General features: G+C 53.6%; 1 protein-coding gene and 2 pseudogenes across 3 annotated transcripts in view; 1 reads left to right on the forward strand and 2 right to left on the reverse strand.

The window, feature by feature from the left end:
- Positions 1–2,439: 2,439 nt before the first annotated feature.
- On the reverse strand, positions 2,440–9,188 carry LOC138496959 (28S ribosomal RNA; annotated as a pseudogene).
- Positions 9,189–9,665: 477 nt separating this feature from the next.
- LOC138496187 (5.8S ribosomal RNA) lies at positions 9,666–9,814 on the reverse strand (annotated as a pseudogene).
- Positions 9,815–13,716: 3,902 nt separating this feature from the next.
- The window catches only part of UGGT1 (UDP-glucose glycoprotein glucosyltransferase 1), a 2,047,742-nt gene continuing 2,047,392 nt past the window's right edge, over positions 13,717–14,066 (forward strand). For all 3 annotated transcript variants that reach the window (XM_069617855.1, XM_069617854.1, XM_069617856.1), the window contains exon 1: positions 13,717–13,831. The gene's annotated coding sequence lies outside the window, so the exon portion shown is untranslated. The remainder of the gene's footprint in view (positions 13,832–14,066) is intronic.

Raw genomic sequence — 14,066 nt, forward strand, 5'->3', positions numbered from 1 at the left:
GGTGGACAGGATGGTCACACGGGTGCCAGCGGCCGGTCCTGCTCCGCCATGCCACAGTGTGGGTAGGAAAGGCCAGGCCCAGGCACAACTTGAAGCGGTAGGGGGGGGTTTGCCAGCACGCTGCCACTGGTATGGCAACAGAGGGGGTCAGCAGCCAACGTGTGTTCCGAACTGCTGGAGAAACTTGCTTGGTGGAGAAAGGGCCACGTCGTGGCTTGCGAGGGGATCCTGTCTGATCTGACCACTGGGGAGTTGCCGGGCTGCTCGGCCTTCGCTCTAGAGCCGCCCACACGAGGGGGCCCTCCCTGAGGAAAGCACACCCTTGACATGGTCCCAAGGCGGGTGGAAGCAAATTGCTTGAAACAGCCGAGGCTGGCCAAGCAGTTTAACCCTAGACGGACCAAGTGCACCAAATTGATCCCATGGACTGCTCGGAAGAGCACCCCCAGCAGGCCAGTCTCTGCTGGGGCACTGCGTGGGGCCCGCCCCCCGGCCAGTCCGGGGGTTTCACCATGGAGCCCGGGTTGGGCAGCGAGAACCAAGAGGAGCGCAGACAGGTCCCTCTCAACCAGTCTATAGTAATCCGGAGGAAGGTGACTAAGTTTTGTCATCTGTGTACCCAGGGTGACAGAGTGGGACCTCTCGGCAAAAGAGTTGGGCTCCTTATAGACCCAACTGGAGAAAAATGTCAAACCGACGCCCATCGGGACTTACAGAGCAGCCCAGCTGTCTGGTCCTTGCAGACATTCCTCTCGCCAATGACCAGATGGCCGGGCTCAGAGAGTGCCCATCTGGTAGGTCAATGCATTCCAATGGGCCTGGACAGGAAGGGCCTTTGCCCCCCCACCCCCCACCTGACTGGACAGGGGACCGGCAGGTGCCCAAAGGCATGGGCCAGCAGCAATCTTCATCCTCGAGCTCTGGCCAGGGCACCTTAGAGTTTTTCTCCCCCCTCCACAGAAGAGGTTTTTGATCCACCTTGAAGTTAATCTCCCCGGGGAGGGACAGTCGACCCACGTGTGAGAGACAGGTACCCAAGGCTGGGTGCTTGGGGGGGACCAGCACCCCCCAGCCATCTTGGAGCTTTAGCAGGGCCCCTTTAGAGCTTCTCTCTCCAGGGCTCCCCGTGCCTGCCACAAGGCTTGGGGACTCGACCCACACGCACAAGGCTGGCACCCAAGGCCAGTGGGGGCAGCAGACCCGACCGCCCTGGAGCACTGGCCTGGGCCGCCTTAGAGGTTCTCCTGCCACATTAGAGCTTTACCCTCCGGAGAGGGACAGGGCTCCCCACGATCACCACCGTGCTTGGGGACAGTCAACCCACACATGAGACAGGCGCCCAAGGGCAGGACCCTGGAGCTTTAGCAGGGCCCCTTTAGAGCTTTTCCCTGTGGGGAGCGATGGGAACCCCACCAGGCCTACCTGCGACTACCACTGGGTTCGGGGGCTTTCGCCCTGGAGCTCTGGCCGTGCCCCACTCAGAGCTTCTGCCACCACATTAGAGCCTTTCCCACCAGGACTAACCCACAAACACTGTGGAACTCAGGGCCGGCCACTGTGAGCGCATTTACCCCCACGCAGAGGAAAGGGACCCGCTCAGGGCGCCCCTTGACACGCGCACCTCGTCTTGGACCTGACAACATGTGGTTGATATTTGCCCGAGGACCGGGAGCAACCCACGAACGCCATTGACATAAAGCCGGTAATTGCGCCACGGTCGACCTGGAGGCCGCAGGGTGGCACTTCCATGCCAACCGTAGACAAATGCAGGAGTCAGCCACGGCAACCACAACTCGGGCCATCTGGGCCTAATGCCCGGGCCAGATGGCCTGGCGGCCATGCCTGCCCACACCGTCCAGGGGCACAGGCTTAAGGTACCACCCCCCATGCTCTGGGGTGGGTGCTTAAGCTGCTGCCTCTCTTCCCCACTCTGGGCAGAGCGCCTGGGGAGACACTTCCACGGCGACTATTAAGCTTACGGAACCCGACCGGAGACAAATGCAGGAGTCAGCCGCAACTCGGGCCATCTGGTCCGCCAGCCACAACTTGGGCCACCTGGGCCTACTACCAGGCTAGTTGGCCCAGTTGCCGGCTGGGCATGCCCCAACCCCACCGTCCAGGGGCACAGGCTTTAGGAACCACCCCCGCGCCCTGGGGTGGCTTGCACCCTCTCTTCCCCTGCCCTGTCCGGTAGTAGGTGGTAGTAGGCCCAAGTGGCCCGAGTTGCGGCTGACTCGTGGGGGCTTAAGGCACCACCTCGAAGGCCCGGGCCCAAGGCCATCTGGCCCGCCAGGCTGACCAGGATAGGTGAGAAGAGTGCTCCCCGCCCAGCCCGCACACCCCCGCGGGTGCACCCCTAGAGTGGGTGGTATTTTCCTCTGCGCCCCACAGGCCCCAGGAGGAAGGATGGAGAACCTTGGCAGCGGTGCCGCCTTGCGACCAAAGCTTGGATCAGAGGACGACTTCCAACAGATCGTAGCGAGGTAGCTGCTCTGCTACTTACGAAACCCTGAACCACAATCGGGTTGTCTACGAATGATTTAGCACCAGATTCCCCACGAACATGTGGTGCACTACGGGTGAGAGAGATGGCCCCCTTCTGTCCACACTCAAGTCCTGAGGCGAGCGGCTCTACAAACTGGCCCCGAGGCCGGCTATCCTAAGCCAACTGATGCTCGACAGCAGGGGAAGGAAATCTGACTTCAAGGCATTCCGTCATAATCCCACAGATGGTAGCTTCACCCCATTGGCTCTCAGCCAAGCATGCATACCAAATGTCTGAACCTGCGGTTCCTCTCGTACTGAGCAGGATTACTATTGCAACAACACATCATCAGTAGGGTAAAACTAACCTGTCTCACGACGGTCTAAATCCACCTCACGTTCCCTATTAGTGGGTGAACAATCCGATGCTTGGTGAATTCTGTTTCACAATGATTAGGAAGAGTCGACATTGAAGGATCAAAAAGCGACGTTGCTATGAAGGCTTGGCCGCCACAAGCCAGTTATCCCTATGGTAACTTTTCTGACACCTCCTGCTTGAAACCCAACAAGTCAGCTGGATCGCGAAGCCCCGCTTTCACGGTCTGTATTCATACTGAAAAATCGAGATCAAGCTAGCTTTTGCCCTTCTGTTCCGCGGGAGTTTTCTGTCCTCCCCGAGTTCGCCTTAGGACACCTGTGTTATCCTTTGACAGGTGTACTACCCAAGTCAAACTCCCCACCTGCCACTGTCTCCAGAGCGGGTCGTGCCCGGCAGGTGCCAGATGCTTGGAGCTAGAAGGAAGAGCCCCAATTGGCTCGCCCCCCGCCTCATCGGTTAAGTGGAAAAACAATAAGAGTAGAGGTATTTCACCAGCGGCCCGAGGGCCTCCCACTTATCCTACCTCTCATGTCTCTTCACAGTGCCAGACTAGAGTCAAACTCAACCGGGTCTTCTTTCCCCGATTCTGTCAAGCTTTTTCCCTTGGCTGTGGTTTTACTAGATAGTAGGTAGGAACAGTGGGAATCTCATTCATGCCCATCACTAATTAGATGACGAGGCACTTGGCTACCTTAAAGGTCATAGTTACGCCAGACGTTTACCCACGCTTCATTGAATTGCTTCACTTTGACATTCAGAGCACTTGGCAGAAATCACATTGCGTCAACATGCTCCACGGGCCTTCGCAATGCTTTGTTTTAATTGAACAGTCAGATTCCCCTGGTCCGCACCAGTTCCAAATCAGCTGCTAGGTGTCGGCCGAGGCAGAATGCCGGCCCTGAACCCCCGGAGGGGGAACGAGAGAGGCAAACACTGCAGCTGGGGTGATCCCCAGGAAGAACCTGGCTCGCATCCAGAGGTAGAGCCGTCCCCCTGGGGGAGGAGGGGAAGACGCCTCATCCAGCAATGGTGCGCACCCAGCCCTTCATCATGCCCTAGCCCGACCGACCCAGCCCTTAGAGCCAATCCTTATCCCGAAGTTATGGATCTAACTTGCCGACTTCCCGTACCTACATTGTTCTGACAGGCCAGAGTTTGTCCGCCTTGGAGACTGTCAAGGGTTTTGACCCATGTTGAATCCTTAGACTGGGTAGATGTGGGGATGAGCTGTCGCCGCCCATTATTCTATCCCAGATCAAACTAAATCAATAGACTGGGTGGATGTGGGGATGAGCTATCGCCGCCCACATTCACGCCAGAATCCAGGAGAACTGCGCAGTTGGCACAAGACCACTCCAAAGATACAACCTTCTTGTGGGGGGTTCCACATCACCACTTTACTGTAAGGATGCCATCAAAACAATGTTAAGCAAGGGTCCTATACTATCAAGCAAAAGACCACTCTATTGAAATGCAGTAATTCAAGACAGATCCCAAAAATGGATGCAGTACCGGTACTCACCACTATCAGAAAGCCGGCGTTTTAAAACCACCAGACTTTTGTGTAAAACTGAACAAATGAACCGGAACCAGGCCAAGGAAAGACTTGCTAAGAGGTGGATACAATGTAAAACTATATTCTGAAATGACTTGAAGGAAGTAATTATTTAATGTATATGTAAAAATTGTCAGTTTGATTTGAATTTAGAAAACTGGGAACAAAAAGTGACATTTAGCTGAAACCTGGCTTAATGAAACTGGATTCTGATTGACAACTACCCCCGACAGGAGTTGAAACTGGATCAACAGCTGTGTTCCCAGACCTGGCTGAATTCTGCTGCCCCCACAAAAAGGAAGTCACACCTCTCTGATTGAATTACCTGGGGACTGCAGGAAACTGAACAATGGACTCAGGCAAATGTTATATTGGGGGGGGCCGTAAAGTGGCTTCCTCTTGGGAGAAGTGGGAGGAGAAGTGCCTGTGAGAGCCAGCTGAGCTTGGGGGAAGTGGATAAACCAGTTCTTCCACCATGTGATGTGGGAAGCCACACCCCTTTTTGACCAGGGCATAAGTTAAAAAGATATATAACTCATAGTGCGGACTGGTCAAAATGATATAAGTAATATCATTATTCTTGTGATTTTTCTGTGAACGTTTTAAGAGGCGTTAGGACCCTGTGGTGTATTCTGGGGGGGTTGCTAGCAGAAAATAGGGTCTTAATCCAAATGTCTGCATGTTAACAATCTGACACTTCATCAGTTAATGTCCATACTCCTTGCGCACATGTGTGCAATTCTTGGTAAATGTCCGATATTGGTAAACCAGTCAAAAAGCGCAAAATGTTGTCATTTTTTAATCCAAGCCCCCAGGAAGATCAGAGGCGGACAACCATGGACCATAAGGAATATATAATGTGTACATGTAATTTCAACAAATTGTGTATCTGGGAAATATGTATTTGAATAAAATATAGATTTGTGGGCAAACTGACCAGGGGAGGATCCTCTGACCCATAAACAGACCTCCTCATGATGACAATCTATTTCCTTCCCCCCAATCATGGGAGAGGGGAGAATTGGGTCAATGATAAGTAGAGAGGGGCAGGCTCAGTTATGCCACGCACACACCCACTTCCAAAACACATAAAAAGAGACTGCTGGGACAGGTAGAGACATTCAATTCCATTTTCTGCGGGACGCTCTGCCGGGAGACTCCAGACTTCACATCCATCAATCTCCAAAGACCAGAACTTTACTTCAGAACTTAAGGCAAGGGCCTAAACCCACAAACTGAGAACTCTTCTCAGCAGGCCTCAGGATCCTTAAAATCATCTGCAAACTATTCCACAGCCGGGCGAGCTGTTTGAATTCTGTGCCAAGAACTTTTGCCGGAACCGCAGACCAGACCCAGACCGCTGTGAGCAGAACCAGAGATCCAGATCGCTGTGAGCAGAACTGGTGCCTGATTGACCCGCCGAGCAGAGAGAACCGCCGCTCGACGTGTTGACCAGATCCGTGACAAGGCCTATTTCAAATTTATATTGTGAGTACCTAGCAGAACTGTGCAGAACCCAATCTCTTAGTTAAAATAATCTAATCCAAACTATTTTAACCTAATTAGAACAGCCTCCTAGAAATCGTGTCATCTGTCATTGTTAAAGCTGCACCACTGTCACCTGTCGATTCTGCAGCTGCAAGCTGTCACCTGTCATTTGAGTTTTACTTTAAATCCGAAAATCTACCTTTATTAAATCGTCTGTATCTCTGTTTGTCCTAGGAACGTGGTTTAACTTTCATTGTAAAGCTGTGATTCTAGGCTTTCCAACCAACCTAGAACCGACTTCCTACTCCCTATACTTTTACCGCAATCACGATTTACGCACTCGCAAAATTTACCACGATTTGGGCTCAATTTCTCCACTTGTCAAAATAGCAGCTCCATTCCTTCCTTTGTTAAAATCCGTTTGCAACCTGGTAATAACTCATAGAGCATTGCTAAAGTGAGCCTGAACTAATACCAACAAGCATCTCTCACTCACCCTGAATCTCTAGAGGGAATTAAAATCAGTTAGCACATTTTCCCATCCGTGGCCATCACATTTAAAAGCATTTTGGGCCTGTGTTTCAAACTTCTACCTGTTTCCTCTAAGCTTGCTGGGGGGGAACTGAATTTTGTATTTTATTTGATTGCATTCCTGAGAACTGTGTGCTCCTCTTTCCATCTCCTTCCATTTCTTACATTGCATAGGGGGGGGTGAATTGCCAGAGAAAAAGTGATTACATTGTTGTTGGTTGAAATCATATCAAGTTTATTTGCTGTACTGCATTTTATTCCACCTTGCATTTCCTTGAAACCATCAAGCATTTTCAGCTACCTCATCCTCTATACTACTCCTAAGTAATCAAGTGTACCACTCTAACATTACCCATTGTGGATCCACATCATATGTCTAAGTGTACTATCGGATATTAATTTATTATAAAAGTGTGATATATATATTGTTTAATTTTCCAAATAAACCTTTTAATTTGCAAAACAAACCTACTTCTTGGCTCAGTGGGGTCAGGGGGATTCTAAGAGGGGGGTGTTATACAAGGGTTGTCATCCGGAGTACTGAACTGGACATAAAAATACATCAATAAGGGTTTTCCTCAGCATCCCAGACTAGGCATGGACTTAGCTGTAGTGTTGATTGAATATCGCTTACAAGACATGCTGCGGATTTGGGTACGGATTGGCACGAGATTTACAACATCTCACCCAGATTTTCCAGGACCGGCGAGAGCTCACTAGAGTTCGCCGGAACCGCGACGCTTTCCAAGGCTCGGGCCCCTTTCTCGGGGCAAACTCATTCCAGGGTCCCCTGCCCTTCACAAAGAAAAGAACTCTCTATGCGGCTCCCGCCGGCTTCTCTGGGATCATTTGCGTTACCGCACTGGACGCTGCAAGGGTGCCCGTCTCTGCCACTCTGGGTTCGGGGATCTGAACCCGACTCCCTGTCGATCGGCTGAGGGCAACAGAGGCCATAGCCCATCCCTTCGGAACGGCACTCACCCATCTCTTAGGACTGACTGACCCATGTTCAACTTCTGTTCACATGGAACCCTTCTCCACTTCATCCTTCAAAGTTCTCTGAATATTTGCTACTACAACCAAGATCTGCACCTGCAGCGGCTCCACCCGGGCCCTCGCCCCAGGGTTCTGTGCGTACCACAGCAGCCCTCCCACTCGCCTGATTTAGCGCCCACGGCTCTCAGCACCGGCCGGCTATGGGCCGGACGCTCCAGAGTCATCCATTTTCAGGGCTAGTTGATTCGGCAGGTGAGTTGTTACACACTCCTTAGCAGATTCCGACCTCCATGACCACCATCCTGCTGTCTATATCAACCAACACCGTTTCTGGGGTCTGATGAGCATCTGCATCACGCGCCTTAACCCGGGGTGCGCTTCATCCCGCAGCGCCAGTTCTGCTTACCAAAAGTTGCCCACTGAGCACTTTGATACAATACCCGGCTCCACGCCAGCAAGCCGGGCTTCATACCCATTGAAAGTGTGAGAGTAGGTTGAGATAATTTTGGCCCCAAAACCTCTAATCATTCGCTTTGCTAAATCAAACTGGGATTTCCGTGAACCAGCCATCCTGAGGGAAACTTCGGAGAGAACCAGCTACTATATCGTTCGATTAGTCTTTTGCCCCTATACCCAGGTCGGATGACCGATTTACACATCAGGACCGCTACGGACCTCCAGCAGGCCAAGTTCACCATCTTTCGGGTCCTATCACACACGCTCGTGCATCATCTCTGACAGAGCGGGCGAGACGGGTGGGTGGAGGGCCGACCGCGACAGGATGCCACTGCAATCGGCAAGCACCAGCCCTCAACATCATAAAATCACAGGGTTTCATTCGGCCCTCTGACTCGGGCACGTGTTATACTCCTTGGTCAGTGCTTCCAGACAGGTCGGGTGGTTAACCGACAATCACCTCAGACCCCTGGCGCCCTTTGTGGGCCTCCCCGCCCTCCAGCACAACGTGGTTGGGGCGTATTGAGGGCAGTCCACCACAGTCACATCGGGATCCCAGTCTCCCGTCGCCACTCTAGCGACCCACAAGAGGGGCCAGGACGGTTGTCGGATAAGGGCGCGGTGGCGGTCTATCTCCCTCAGCCCCGTGGACACAGCAAAACTACTGTCAGGGGGCTGTAACACTCTGCTGGAGCAGAGAGCCACCTGCCCCCTGGGGCCTTCCCAGCCAGTCATGGTGCACAGTTACAGAGGAAATGTGCCCTGCTGGGGCTGGATGTGCCCGGGCCGCAGACCTGCAAGGGCCTCCACCGTTCCAGGTGACCAACCTGCCTACTGTGTTGAATCCTGTGGGCGGACTGCACAGACCACACCAGTTTACCGCTCAACCGTTTCACGCCCTCTTGAACTCTCTTCAAACTTCTTTTCAACTTTCCCTTACCGTACTTTTTGGCCACCAATCTCGCGCCCGTATTTAGCCTTAGAGTTTACCACACGCTTTGGGCTGCATTAGCAAGCAACCTGACACCAAGACCAACAGATCCTGGTGTGCAAGAGGCCGCTATCGACCTAATACCATCCGCGTGGTGAGACTCGATCAGAAGGACTTGAGATCCCTGAGCGATGCCGGGGAGACAGTCTTCTGTACGCCACATTTCCCACGCCTGCCGCTGAATGGCGATTCAGCGCTGGGCTCTTCCCTTTTCACTGGCCGTTACTGAGGGAATCCTGGTTAGTTTCTTTTCCTCTGCTTGGTAATATGCTTAAATTCAGCAGGTCACCACGTCTGACCGGAGGCCGTAGTCGGGGAGCACAAAGCTCAGGGCAGCTGGCCTCAGGCCCGTACAGGGGGTTGCCCCAGCCCTGTGCTTCTGGCGCAGGATAGTGTGCTCTGTCCCAATCTGCGACCGAAGCCCACACGGTCACGAGGTCCACGCTCCATGGTCATTCTGCGCCGGCAGCCGTGGGACACCAAAGACAGCCACACACAGCACGGCCAGGTGCCCCGGGGAAGGGTGAAGGAGCGCCAGGCTTTTTTAAAGCCTGCTGCCGCCACCACATCCGGGGCACGTCGGCCACCCGGACCTCCCAAAACCAGCATGAGGCGGGGTAACTGGGGAGGCGAGGACGCACCGGAAATGAGCGTGCGCGCGAGATCCAAGGATCCAGCGACGGTGCTGATCGGGGTCTGACCTTGGGGGGGATGAATGGAATGGGGTCCCTGCGACAGCCCCACCACACCCCTGGGAGGGAACCCCAGGGCGATTGATGTACAAGCGACCCTCAGACAGGCCTATCCCCAGGAAAAACCTAGGGCCACAGTGCGTTCAACGTGTTGATCAATGTGTCCTGCAATTCAAACTAATTCTCGCAGCTAGCTGCATTCTTCATCGATGCACAAGTCGAGTGATCCACCGTCAAGAGTCACAGGCAACTTTTTTTGTTGCCGACGTCGGCCTGTCCCCGCCCGTGCAGGAGAGGTCGGGGGATGCAGCGCCACCTGTGGCAGGACAGCCCAGCGCCCAGTCTAGCTCGGCCGAAACCGTTGTGGTTTTAAAAAAAAAAAAATCCAGGTGCTCAGCCTGATCGCCACCCTCAGCAACACAGTGCTTCCCAGGGGATGGAGGTAGGCCGCTCTGCCACCTGCCCACCCGGCCGATCCACTCATCCTTCCCCAACCCCTTCAGCTTCCCTTTTGGGGGGGGGGCTGGGAGACGGACAGCAAGGCAGGCCAGAGACAGGACAGACAGGGGTCAGGTGGGACCGCTAGAATCTTCAAACCCCCAGTCCGGCCGCATAGGGCCCAGCTCCAGGTACCCGGGCAAGAGGGAAGGTCACCCACTGTGCCAGCAGGCCTGGCCATCGCTTGCCCCCAGATGTGGGTGGTTGGAACCTTGGCGCCCACCATCAAGTAAGCCAGCTGCACCATGGCTCAGGGCTCATGACTGGCGTGCCGGGCCCATGTCTGCCTGGGGAGGCGCCCCTCGAGAGCAGTCGGTTTCCCTCAGCTTCTGGCTGCCCCCACTCTGGGCTTCCCTGCTGACCGGGGTGTGCCCACCAAATCCCACCCGCTGGCAGGTCAAAGAGAGGAGTGCGCGCCCCTGGCTAGCGCAGAGGCGGGCTCAGTGAGGAGAGGGGACTACGCAGGGCTCCCTTTCCAGTGCGTGGTGGGGGCATCCCCAGCAGGTTAACCCAACTGTGCCAGGCATCCACGGCCATCTGCTGGGTCGCGGACCCCTCTCCGGTTGAAGAAAATGCCTGCTCACTGGCACCTGGTTGACCATGCGCAACGGACTGCTCTGCGAGAGGTGCCCCGGGCTGTGGGTGTGCACGTCTGGGATGCAACCGAGGTCAGCCCGCGGCTCTCCCTCCTGCTGCTCCGCTGTTAATGATCCTTCATGCCCCAACCCACAAGCAGATACCATACACACTCAAATGCCCCATTTCTCCTTCCAAACACACGTTCCAGATTCAAATGCCACCTCCCTCCTGACCTACATGCCACCATCCCTCCATCTGAACCCACACAGACACCAACATTCGTCCCTCCATACCTACACCAAGATGCTCCACCCCTCAGAGACACATCCATATGCTTCACCTCTACCTTCTGACTCACTCAGATGGCACCATTCGCCCACTCTATACCCACACCCGATTACCCCGTCCCTTCGACACACACATGCTCCCACCACTCCAATAAACCAACATCCTTTTCTCCAGACAAACATACCCCAGCCCTCCATTCACACCCAGATGCCCCCTTCCTTCCCACCAGAGTGCTCCAGCCCTGACCCACATGCTCCACCACTCCCTGACATGCCCCCATCATCTGCCCTGTCCCTCCATTCCAGATCAACAATGCCCCCTCCGATCCAGACTCCAAGATGCCCAATCCCTTCCTCAAGACCCATACCATGATGGCCCATGCTCCACCACACAGAAAGACGCCCCTATCTGTCCTCCGACCAATGCGCCCCAATCCCTCCCTCCAGACGCACACCAACATGCCCCATCCCCCCTCCAGATGCACACCAATGTGTCCTATGCCTCCCTTCATACCCACAGCAATGTCCCCATCCCTCCCTCCAGACCCATACCCATGTGCACCATCCCTCCCTCAGACCCACACCAATATGCCCCATCCCTCCCTCGCAGAACCACACCAAGATGCCCCATCCCTCCCTCTAGACCAATATCATAATGCCCCATACTCCCTCCACATAGCAAGATGCCCATTCCCCTTGCATCAGATGCCCATGTGCCGATCCTGAATCACATGCAGATAGCCCCAGCCAACCCCTCTAAAGCCACCCATCCTAGTACGCCCCCATCCGCCCAGACCCACACCAATGTGCCCCATCCCCTCCTTCCAGAACCACACCAAGATGCTCTGTGCCACTTCCCAACCCACACGTAGATGACCCATGCCACCCTCCAGAACCACTGTGCTCCATCCCTCCACCCAGATACACACCCATGTGCACCATCCCTGCACCCAGATCCACACCAGTGTGCCCCCACCACCTCCCTCCAGAGCCACACCAATGTGCCCCCACCACCTCCCTCCAAAGCCACACCAGGATGCCCCGTCCAACTTCCTCACCCACACCTAGATGACCCATGCCACCCTCCAAACACACTGTGCCCCATCTCTCCCTCCAGAAACACATCCATGTCCTCCATCCCTCCACCCAGATCCACACCAGTGTGCCCCCATCACCTCCCTCCAGAGCCACACCAATACGCCCCCACCACCTCCCTCCAGAGCCACACCAATACGCCCCCACCACCTCCCTCCAGAGCCACACCAATGTGCACCGTCCCACTTCCCAACCCACACCTAGATGACCCATGCCACCCTCCAAACACAGTGCCCCATCTCTCACACCCTCATGAACCATTAAATCACTCTATTAGCCCCCATTGATCAGTTAAACACCATCACACACTGTCTCCCTGTTCCTTTTCTTAGCCCTCCATACCTTTCATGTTGAATAGATGAGCATGATTTTTAGAGTAAATGCAATTTCCCGCTCCCCTATCGAAATCAGTTGTCTTGCAGGAACGTTCACGGTATCCGGAAGAAAATGCCAATTGTAGAAACGTTCCCGGTGTTGAAATGCCCACCCCAAACGCTGCAAGCCAAAGGCTGGCAGGGCCGGTTACACTTGCATCGGTAGCCAGGGCGTTCAGAATTCCCGTTCAGCCCCGCACGCTCACTGAACGTACTCCGGAACCGCTTCACTGCTCCGGAAATCACACAGATGACATCAGAGGTCACGTGAAGAAGAGGGGCCGGCTGTTGCTATGGTCCTTTTATCTAGGATGGGAACTAGTCGCTAACATTTCAGAAAGTATCAAACACACAATGCCATCGGGTCTCATAGGGACTTCAAATGTGCGATTGAAGGCCTCAGTTTAGCCTTCTCTGCCACACACTACACAGGGGCAAATTAATCACTGCTCCGGAAATCACACAGATGACATCAGAGGTCACGTGAAGAAGAGGGGCTGGCTGTTGCTAGGGTCCTTTTATCTAGGATGGGAACTAGTCGCTAACATTTCAGAAAGTATCAAACACACAATGCCATCGGGTCTCATAGGGACTTCAAATGTGCGATTGAAGGCCTCAGTTTAGCCTTCTCTGCCACACACTACACAGGGGCAAATTAACAATCCTCTCCCCAGGGAATGCCAAATCGGCCCCCATGCAGGAGAAATAAATAACTGAACTGTTATGCTGGAAATGAGTACCCAAATGCGTCTGTCTGCATAAGACACATACCAAATCCTCCAACCCCCTCCAGCGGGGAGAATAACTAACTGTTCGTTGTACTGTTCACTGGTGCAGTGGAAGTCCCATTGGGGAGGGAGGAACGCGCTGTGCCCAGCCCCACTCCATACAACACATATCCCCCGGGCAAATCGCACATCTGCATGAAAAAGAAAACCCCAAAACGAACTGAATCCACCCGTACTTTAAGTAAATCTCAACCGATGCACATTAAAAAACCCCAACATACACAGAAATACCCCCTCCCCAATATTGCCTCATCACTGTGATGCACATTAGATCCCCAAAATAACAAAAAAACGGAATCCGCCCGTACTTTATGTAACTCTGACCCCTGATGCACATTATAAACCACAGAAATACCCCCTTTCCAATATTGCCGCTCTGCACTAAAGTAACAACTTTACAACGAAGAAATCTCCCCCCCCCCTTCTTCCCGTTCGTGCAAAAAATATGATGAAGTGAACGCTCAAACCCACGTGATGCAGAGTGCCCACGTGATGAAGTAGACGTTGATACCCACGTGATGCAGAGCAGCCCAAGTGATGACGTGGACACGGGCTTTGCTATGGTCCGTTTCTCGAATGGGAACTAGACACTACCCTTTACGAAACGCTCCTTTCCTTCAGTTTCCAGGAAGCATCAGGTGAGCGCATGCGATCCAGCTCTTGTAGTGAATTGTATATGCTTTTTTTTTAAGCATCCATCAACTTATACGTTCTCACCCCTTTGTTGTTATATTGTTAAGAGGATCCCTTTTGCAACCTCTGGAAATGCACGTTGAAGCTGTAATTCCTTGTACTTATCACTTGTTGAAATTAAATATTGTAAGTACGTGATTTTCTAAACATCTGGTTTGGAAATTACACAGGGTATCCTGA

The sequence above is a fragment of the Ambystoma mexicanum genome, chromosome 10 (genome assembly GCF_040938575.1).
Source record: "Ambystoma mexicanum isolate Mex_15411 chromosome 10, UKY_AmexF1_1, whole genome shotgun sequence".
Taxonomy (NCBI): Eukaryota; Metazoa; Chordata; class Amphibia; order Caudata; family Ambystomatidae; genus Ambystoma; species Ambystoma mexicanum.